Source organism: Pseudorasbora parva, chromosome 8, assembly GCF_024679245.1.
Source record: "Pseudorasbora parva isolate DD20220531a chromosome 8, ASM2467924v1, whole genome shotgun sequence".
Taxonomy (NCBI): domain Eukaryota; kingdom Metazoa; phylum Chordata; class Actinopteri; order Cypriniformes; family Gobionidae; genus Pseudorasbora; species Pseudorasbora parva.
The window spans coordinates 36,147,354-36,154,421 of record NC_090179.1 but is presented as its reverse complement, the minus strand read 5'-3'; the positions used below and the strand labels follow the sequence as shown (position 1 = coordinate 36,154,421).

General features: G+C 37.3%; 2 non-coding genes across 2 annotated transcripts; both read right to left on the bottom strand.

Moving 5' to 3' along the window:
• Positions 1–4,120: 4,120 nt before the first annotated feature.
• trnar-ucu (transfer RNA arginine (anticodon UCU)) lies at positions 4,121–4,207 on the bottom strand. Its single transcript is given in 2 exon segments — positions 4,121–4,156; positions 4,171–4,207. It is a non-coding gene; the product is annotated as a tRNA-Arg (tRNA).
• A 640-nt stretch (positions 4,208–4,847) lies between these two features.
• trnat-agu (transfer RNA threonine (anticodon AGU)) lies at positions 4,848–4,921 on the bottom strand. Its single transcript has one exon. It is a non-coding gene; the product is annotated as a tRNA-Thr (tRNA).
• Positions 4,922–7,068: the final 2,147 nt, after the last annotated feature.

Here is a 7,068-nt window from a genome sequence, read left to right as displayed (position 1 = left end):
TCCCCCTACGTAGATCACTGCAAAGCAAATGAACAGGGGGAACTGACTCCAAAACCATCATTTTGTCAAGAGTTACGCTAACCGAGGAAGGTAGGCTACCAAATCATTCGGCTAATGGAACAAATGAAACCCCCATATTAAATTTAACTTAAGTTTGATTTTCAGAGTGGACGCTGACAGAAAATGTCTTATTTGTAAAGTCTGTGCTCAGTTATTTCCCAGTCAACAAAAAATAGTCTAAGAAAGGTTTTGCTAGAAGGGTTTTGTGGGAACATTTTAATTATCTGAAAAAGTAGCCATATAACCTTTAAACATTAAATGTTGCAGAAAAACATTCTATGAATGAGTGATAATATTAAATTAATTAGCAAACACTTTTATCCTAAACAAATTACAATTGAGGAATACAACAACATCTTAAAGGGATAGTCTAGGCTAGTTCCCTCAAAAAAACTGACAATTCTGTCATCATTTAGGCCTACTCCCCCTCAATGTTCCAAACCTGTTTTTTTTCTTCTTCTGTTCAACACAAATAAAGATATTTAGAAGAATGCCGTTAACTGTCTGGTTCCGAACATTCTTCAAAATATCTTCTTTTGTGTTTAACAGAATAGAAATAGAAAGAATAAAAAAAGAACAGAAGAAGAAACTATATTTCAGCCACCACTCAGGGCTATGTTTTCCAAAAGCATTGCGAGCTAAGTTGATCGTGGAGAACATTGGTGGCAATGGTCTTCATGATCCGCTTGGGTTTAGCTGTGCTTTTGGGAAACACAGTCCAGGATAGTAATATTTAGAATCGGGATCGGGATTAAGAAATAGTGAGGCAAAGGAATATAGTGACATGAGATATGAGAATGATTTAGCGCCTCTCTGTGATGGTATAAGGTGCCGCTTGTCCTTTAAAGACTAGATAACTTTTAACAAATGTTATTTTAACATTACTGAAAGAAAATAACTTTAAGAGAATCTTGCCTGAACGTTAGAGAAGTTTTGAGAACTTTTCCATCCCTGTTAGCTGGGTAGCAATCACCATGCGACTATTGTCACATCGCACCACAAATGGTAAATGGACTGCATTTATATACAGACCTATGGCCACCAATGCACTTTACATATTGCCTCAGATTCACCCATTTATTCACTCATTCATGCACCGACGGTAGTGTCAGCCATGCAAGGCTCCATCCAGCTCATCAGGAGCAGCTGGGGTTCTTTTCAACACCACCAACAATACAGGTAAAACCAGTCACCGCAGGACTGAAGTTTAGACTGCCTTATGGTGTCACTTTATTCTCAATAAGAAGATCGCTCACTGATGATTTGATGGCCTGGAGCTGAGATTGCGTGTTCACAATATGTTTTAGGCTTATCTTTATGGTAACCTCATGACCTTTTTGGCCGTAGGAAGTGGTTAAGATGAGTGGTTTTAAATCTCAGGAGCACACACAGAGGCAGACAGTGGAGGATTTTTACTTTCTACTCAAGTACATTTTTCTTTGGAAAACGTTTACTTTATTAAATTCCAAAGAATAATATATAATGTCATACTTTTTACTGCACTACATTTCATAAATAAAATTAATTAATTACATTAAACATATACTTTCTTACTTGTAGGCTACTCAAGTAAAATTTTAATTACTTTTCCTTGAGTATAAGTATGCAGAACTATATTTTTTATGTAATTGAGTATTAAATGTTATTCAATATGAAACGCAGTGCAGTAAAAAGTACAATATTATGTTTTGAAATGTGCAGTAAAAGTTTTCCAAAGAACACACATATAATAGGAAAAAATTTAATTTGGAAAGTAAAAATACTCCGCCCCTGTTGTTTGCAAAATAAATGTTTCCTCACAGAATCATAAATGATATTGGTCTTTTGCAGAAACTTTTTTTTCTTAATTTTGAAATTTTTATTTGACATTTTTTCTATGGAGGAGAATTCAACCAAACATTTAAATTCTGGTTCGTTGTAAGCCGATGAAAAGAGAGATATTTATAAAGAATTAATGGCTTAGTTACTTTTTTTCCATACATTGAAAGGGAATAGCACATAAAAGTATATATATATATATATATATATATATATATATATATATATATATATATATATATATATATATATATATATATATATATATATATATATATATAATTTTTTTATATATAAATTTGATTTATTTTACAAATTTCAAAACAGGATAAATCATCTTCATTGTCTGTTCATGCTGGCAAAGTTCTGATATAAAAACATATTCACCCAAGATTAAACTCTTTTATTTCAAAGGATATTTTGAAATGGTCCAGAAGCATTTGAATACTGTGAAGAATTATAATAGATATGAATATGTTAAAAAGAATTGAACAATGCCTGTGAGAATGAGTTTCGGCAGTGGCCTTTCGCCTCATATTGTTATGTTTAATTACAAAGAGTTCCGGTGAGAACACTGAACATTCCTGACCACTGACTGTCACATTCTGCAACATGAAACATTTCAAACTTGGATTACAGTGTGCTTTATGGGATGGACCAAATATGCAACCGAGCTGGTTCTGGAAAAGTAAAAACATAGTTTCAAAACAGTGAGGACAGCAATAAAATAGATTTCAGCCTAAGGTTCTTTTGTTTAGAAAGTTCATAATTTTGCGGTATTATATGACTCAAATGTCCTTAAAGTATCCATGTCATGCAAAAGTCTTAGGTTATGCATAACTGACCTGAAAACAGACCTGAATGATTGCATGGAGGAGGGAATACACTGACTGACCGCTGTGAAGCAACTTTGGAGGTTTGTGCTGTCCTGCCATGCAAATTACTGGTTAGTTTCCCTGAGAATTGCTGCAGTATTTTCCAGCAAAATCTCAGTTCTCATGCTTTAGTGAGGATATTACAAAATTCAAAGCATGTAAGTTTGCTTAAAAAGTGACCATATAATTGAATGCTAAGTTTAATACACTGAATTAACCCATCATTCTGAATACCATGTCAAATCTTGGTCATATTAATTATTAATCTGAATAAATGAGCATGTAGTGTAACCTTTGATTAAACTAATTTGTTCATAAACATGGCGGTGGTAAAACGACTAGGTGGTTTGAAGCAGAATCAGAGTTGAAAGGTGAAAAGTTCACACGATGACCTTTTCAGATTCTCTGAGGCCTGACACTGGAAGTTTATTTTTATATGCTGGATGTCTTGACACTTAAATATTCCTATTTTATTTATTAATCTGAGCTTCAGTCCTCCACACTCAGCATTAGAAAATTAACAGTAAACTGCACATTTAACTGAATAATTAAATGGTTATGCTTGGAAGAAATCGAGGAAATTAACCTTAAAAAAAGTGAACTGAAAAAGATCAATTATTGCCGAGTCATGATTATTAGCCCAAACTCTGACGTCATAACACCACACAGACGTCAAATCTCACCGGCTGAAGAAGGAACTAAGAGGTTACTGAGAATATTACAAGACAGGCCTATGATCAGATCGGCAGGTGTGAGAAAAGATGGCGGATATTTCCTCAAGTTCACTTTATGTTGTGAAGTATGATTACTCAACTTTATCCTTTATTCAGCTCCAAATAACCTTGAGATTTGTTAAAAGACTTGGGCTTAGAACACCTACACATAGACTGCTGTATACATCGACAAATAATCGAAGAATTACATGGAAAGGATCTGATCATCACAATCTGTTAATATCATTGTCCAGACATCGGTACAACAAAGAGAACGTAATATTTTATATTCTTTCACCACGTTGTAGGCTAACCGACTCAGTCTAACGAGCCCATGATATTTTTGTGACTGCTGCGCCCTCTTGTGGCACATGGCAAAAAAGAAAGAAACGAAAAGTGGAGTCAATTAATTTCAGCGTATTAACCTAACTCTACTACACAGGATTACAAAATGATATTGATTGTTAAATTTAAATGAATGTTTATGCTAAACGCTTATAAAAAAGTGTTGCCTTTTGCATTTCACTTAAACGTAGGTTATGGACTGCTCTTGCACGTAACTGCATTTAGAATTATACAATACAACGGGTTAAAGTTTATGTAGGCTGAGAGCAACACGGTGCGGTATAGGAGTTAAGAAATTTAGAAAAGCAACGACTCTGGTGGGACTCGAACCCACAACCTTTGAATGGCCTCACTCAATCTAGAAGTCCAATGCGCTATCCATTGCGCCACAGAGCCGGATGGCTCGTTTAAATGGACCACGTGATCCTTTTTCTCTGGGCTTTAGCATGTCCACTGCCTAGCACGGAGTTTGCATGCTCTGTGGGGAATGACAGGCCCTCATGTCTGCCATAGACTAAAGATCTAAAGATATATAGCTAAAGATCTCTGCACAACAATATTATCTGGCTGCAATACCGGAGGCTGCATTTTAGAGCCGCCGCAGTTTCAGGACTGCATTTCTAGGTCTCTAGTTTTTTTTGTGTGACAGCGCCATCTAGCCAGCTGTAATCCAACAAAGCAGAGGAAACCTGATTCAAACCTTTTTTCTAATTTTTAACCTTATTTTTAACATAACAGCAGGGACAGCCATCTTAATATTAATTACTTAAATTAGTTTAAATATTTCAACTGGGTTAAGTTTGGGGGTAGGGGTTGGTTAGGACAATATATCAATTAAACTTAATCAATTAAACAACTATCATTGCAAAGGTCCTAACTGTGCTCCTGAAAATACAGCCTCCCTGAACAAGGCTCGGTTCAAAAGGCACATATCTCAGTCTGAGGCAGGGAAAGCGGAATCTCCAGCAGAACTATGATTGTAATACGTGGCCGCTTCGCGATTGTTTATTCTTGGAAAAGGGCACAGTTATTTATAAGGCACCGCTGGGATTCGAACCCAGGATCTCCTGTTTACTAGACAGGCGCTTTGACCAACTAAGCCACGGCGCCGAACCGCTTCAGTGCATTAATGAGGGGACCACTATAGCGCTCGAGAGTGTTTAAGGACTAAATAGAGGTACTTGAACAGTGACTTTACAAGAGAGAAAAACTGCCCACTCTTACAATGGGAGAAATCGCAACCATCAATAAGGCAGTTAAAGGAATAGTTGACCCAAAAATGAACATTAGCCCATGATTTACTCACCCTCAAGTCATCCTTGCATAGGCCTATGACATTTTTCTTTTTGGGAACTAAATACAATCGGAGTTATATTAAAAATTGTCCTGGCTCTTCCAAGCGTTAATGGCAGTGAATGGATGTTTCTGTTTTTTAGTCCATAAAAGTGTGTCTGTCCATTATAAAAGTAATCCACATGGCTCTGGGGGGATTAATAAAGGCTTTCTGAAGCAAAGCAATGCATTTGTGTATGAAAATATAAATATTAAAACATTACAAGGTGTAATCTCTAACTTCCGCAAACTGTCATATACACTCACCTAAAGGATTATTAGGAACATCTGTTCAATTTCTCATTAATCCAATTATCTTATCAACCAATCACATAGCAGTTGCTTCAATGCATTTAGGGGTGTGGTCCTGGTCAAGACAATCTCCTGAACTCCAAACTGAATGTCAGAATGGGAAAGAAAGGTGATTTAAGCAATTTTGACCGTGGCACGGTTGTTGGTGCCAGACGGGCCAGTCTGAATATTTCACAATCTGCTCAGTTACTGGGATTTTTACGCACAACCATTCCTAGGGTTTACAAAGAATGGTGTGAAAAGGGAAAAACATCCAGTATGCGGCAGTCCTGTGGGCGAAAATGTCTTGTTGATGCTAGAGGTCAGAGGAGAATGGGCCGACTGATTCAAGCTGAGAGAAGAGCAACTTTGACTGAAATAACCACTCGTTACAACTGAGGTATGCAGCAAAGCATTTCTTGGTACACTTTAGGCCCATTAGTGCCAATTGGGCATCGTTTAAATGCCACAACCTACCTGAGCATTGTTTCTGACCATGTCCATCCCTTTATGACCACCATGTACCCATCCTCTGATGGCTACTTCCAGCAGGATAATGCACCATGTCACAAAGCTCGAATCATTTCAAATTGGTTTCTTGAACATGACAATGAGTTCACTGTACTAAAATGGCCCCCACAGTCACCAGATCTCAACCCAATAGAGCATCTTTGGGATGTGGTGGAACGGGAGCTTTGTGCCCTGGATGTGCATCCCACAAATCTCCATCAACTGCAAGATGCTGTCCTATCAAAATGGGCCAACATTTCTAAAGAATACTTTCAGCACCTTGTTGAACAATGCCTCGTAGAAATAAGGTGAAAGGGGGTAAACACAGTATTAGTATAGTGTTCCTAATAATCTTTTAGGTGAGTGTATGTCTGTTCAGGAGAGACTGGTGTTCCAGTGTATGACGTAGGACGCAGGCTTAGTATAAATTCCGATGATGGATGTGGGAGCGCAGAGGATAACGCAAAACATAATTTGTTTCTCGTGAGAACTAGCATATTCTCACCAGAGTATCCTATGTCATAAACTGGACCGCCAGACTTTCCTGAACGTGCATACGACAGTTAGAGATTATGCCTAAAGTTTTAATATTTTATTATGCATCAGAAGACAGCTTCCACTTCTTCCGTTCATGTGTATGTGAGGTAACGCAGCGCATTCATTCGTTATGAAACACTTGTTGCACACTGCAGTAAGACAGATCCATATTAGGCATGGTAAAACATGGTACTCACAGTAAACCAAGAAAACCAGATTTAAACAATAACACTAAAGGTGTTGAGCTGTAAAAATGATTGGTTTTCTGCCGATTTCTGAGAAATGCTGTAAAAAGTGGACCAGACCGAGCGCCAAAACACACCTGTAGCCAATCAGCAGTAAGGGGCATGTCCACTGATAAGGGGAAGGTGCCAGTATTGCATAGCATGTTTGTGAATTTGGGGCAGATCTATTAAGATAGGGCTGTGATCTTTTTGGGTGGGGGGTGTTTATTTAAGTGATTTCAAATATCAACAGAATCTCTCAGAAATCAGTTATTGCACCTTTAAAGTGTCTTTGGTGTTTCTATGGTTTCTACAAAATAAAACTGAAATGGAGGTTAAGGTATGTTGTCATTGATAGGTCGC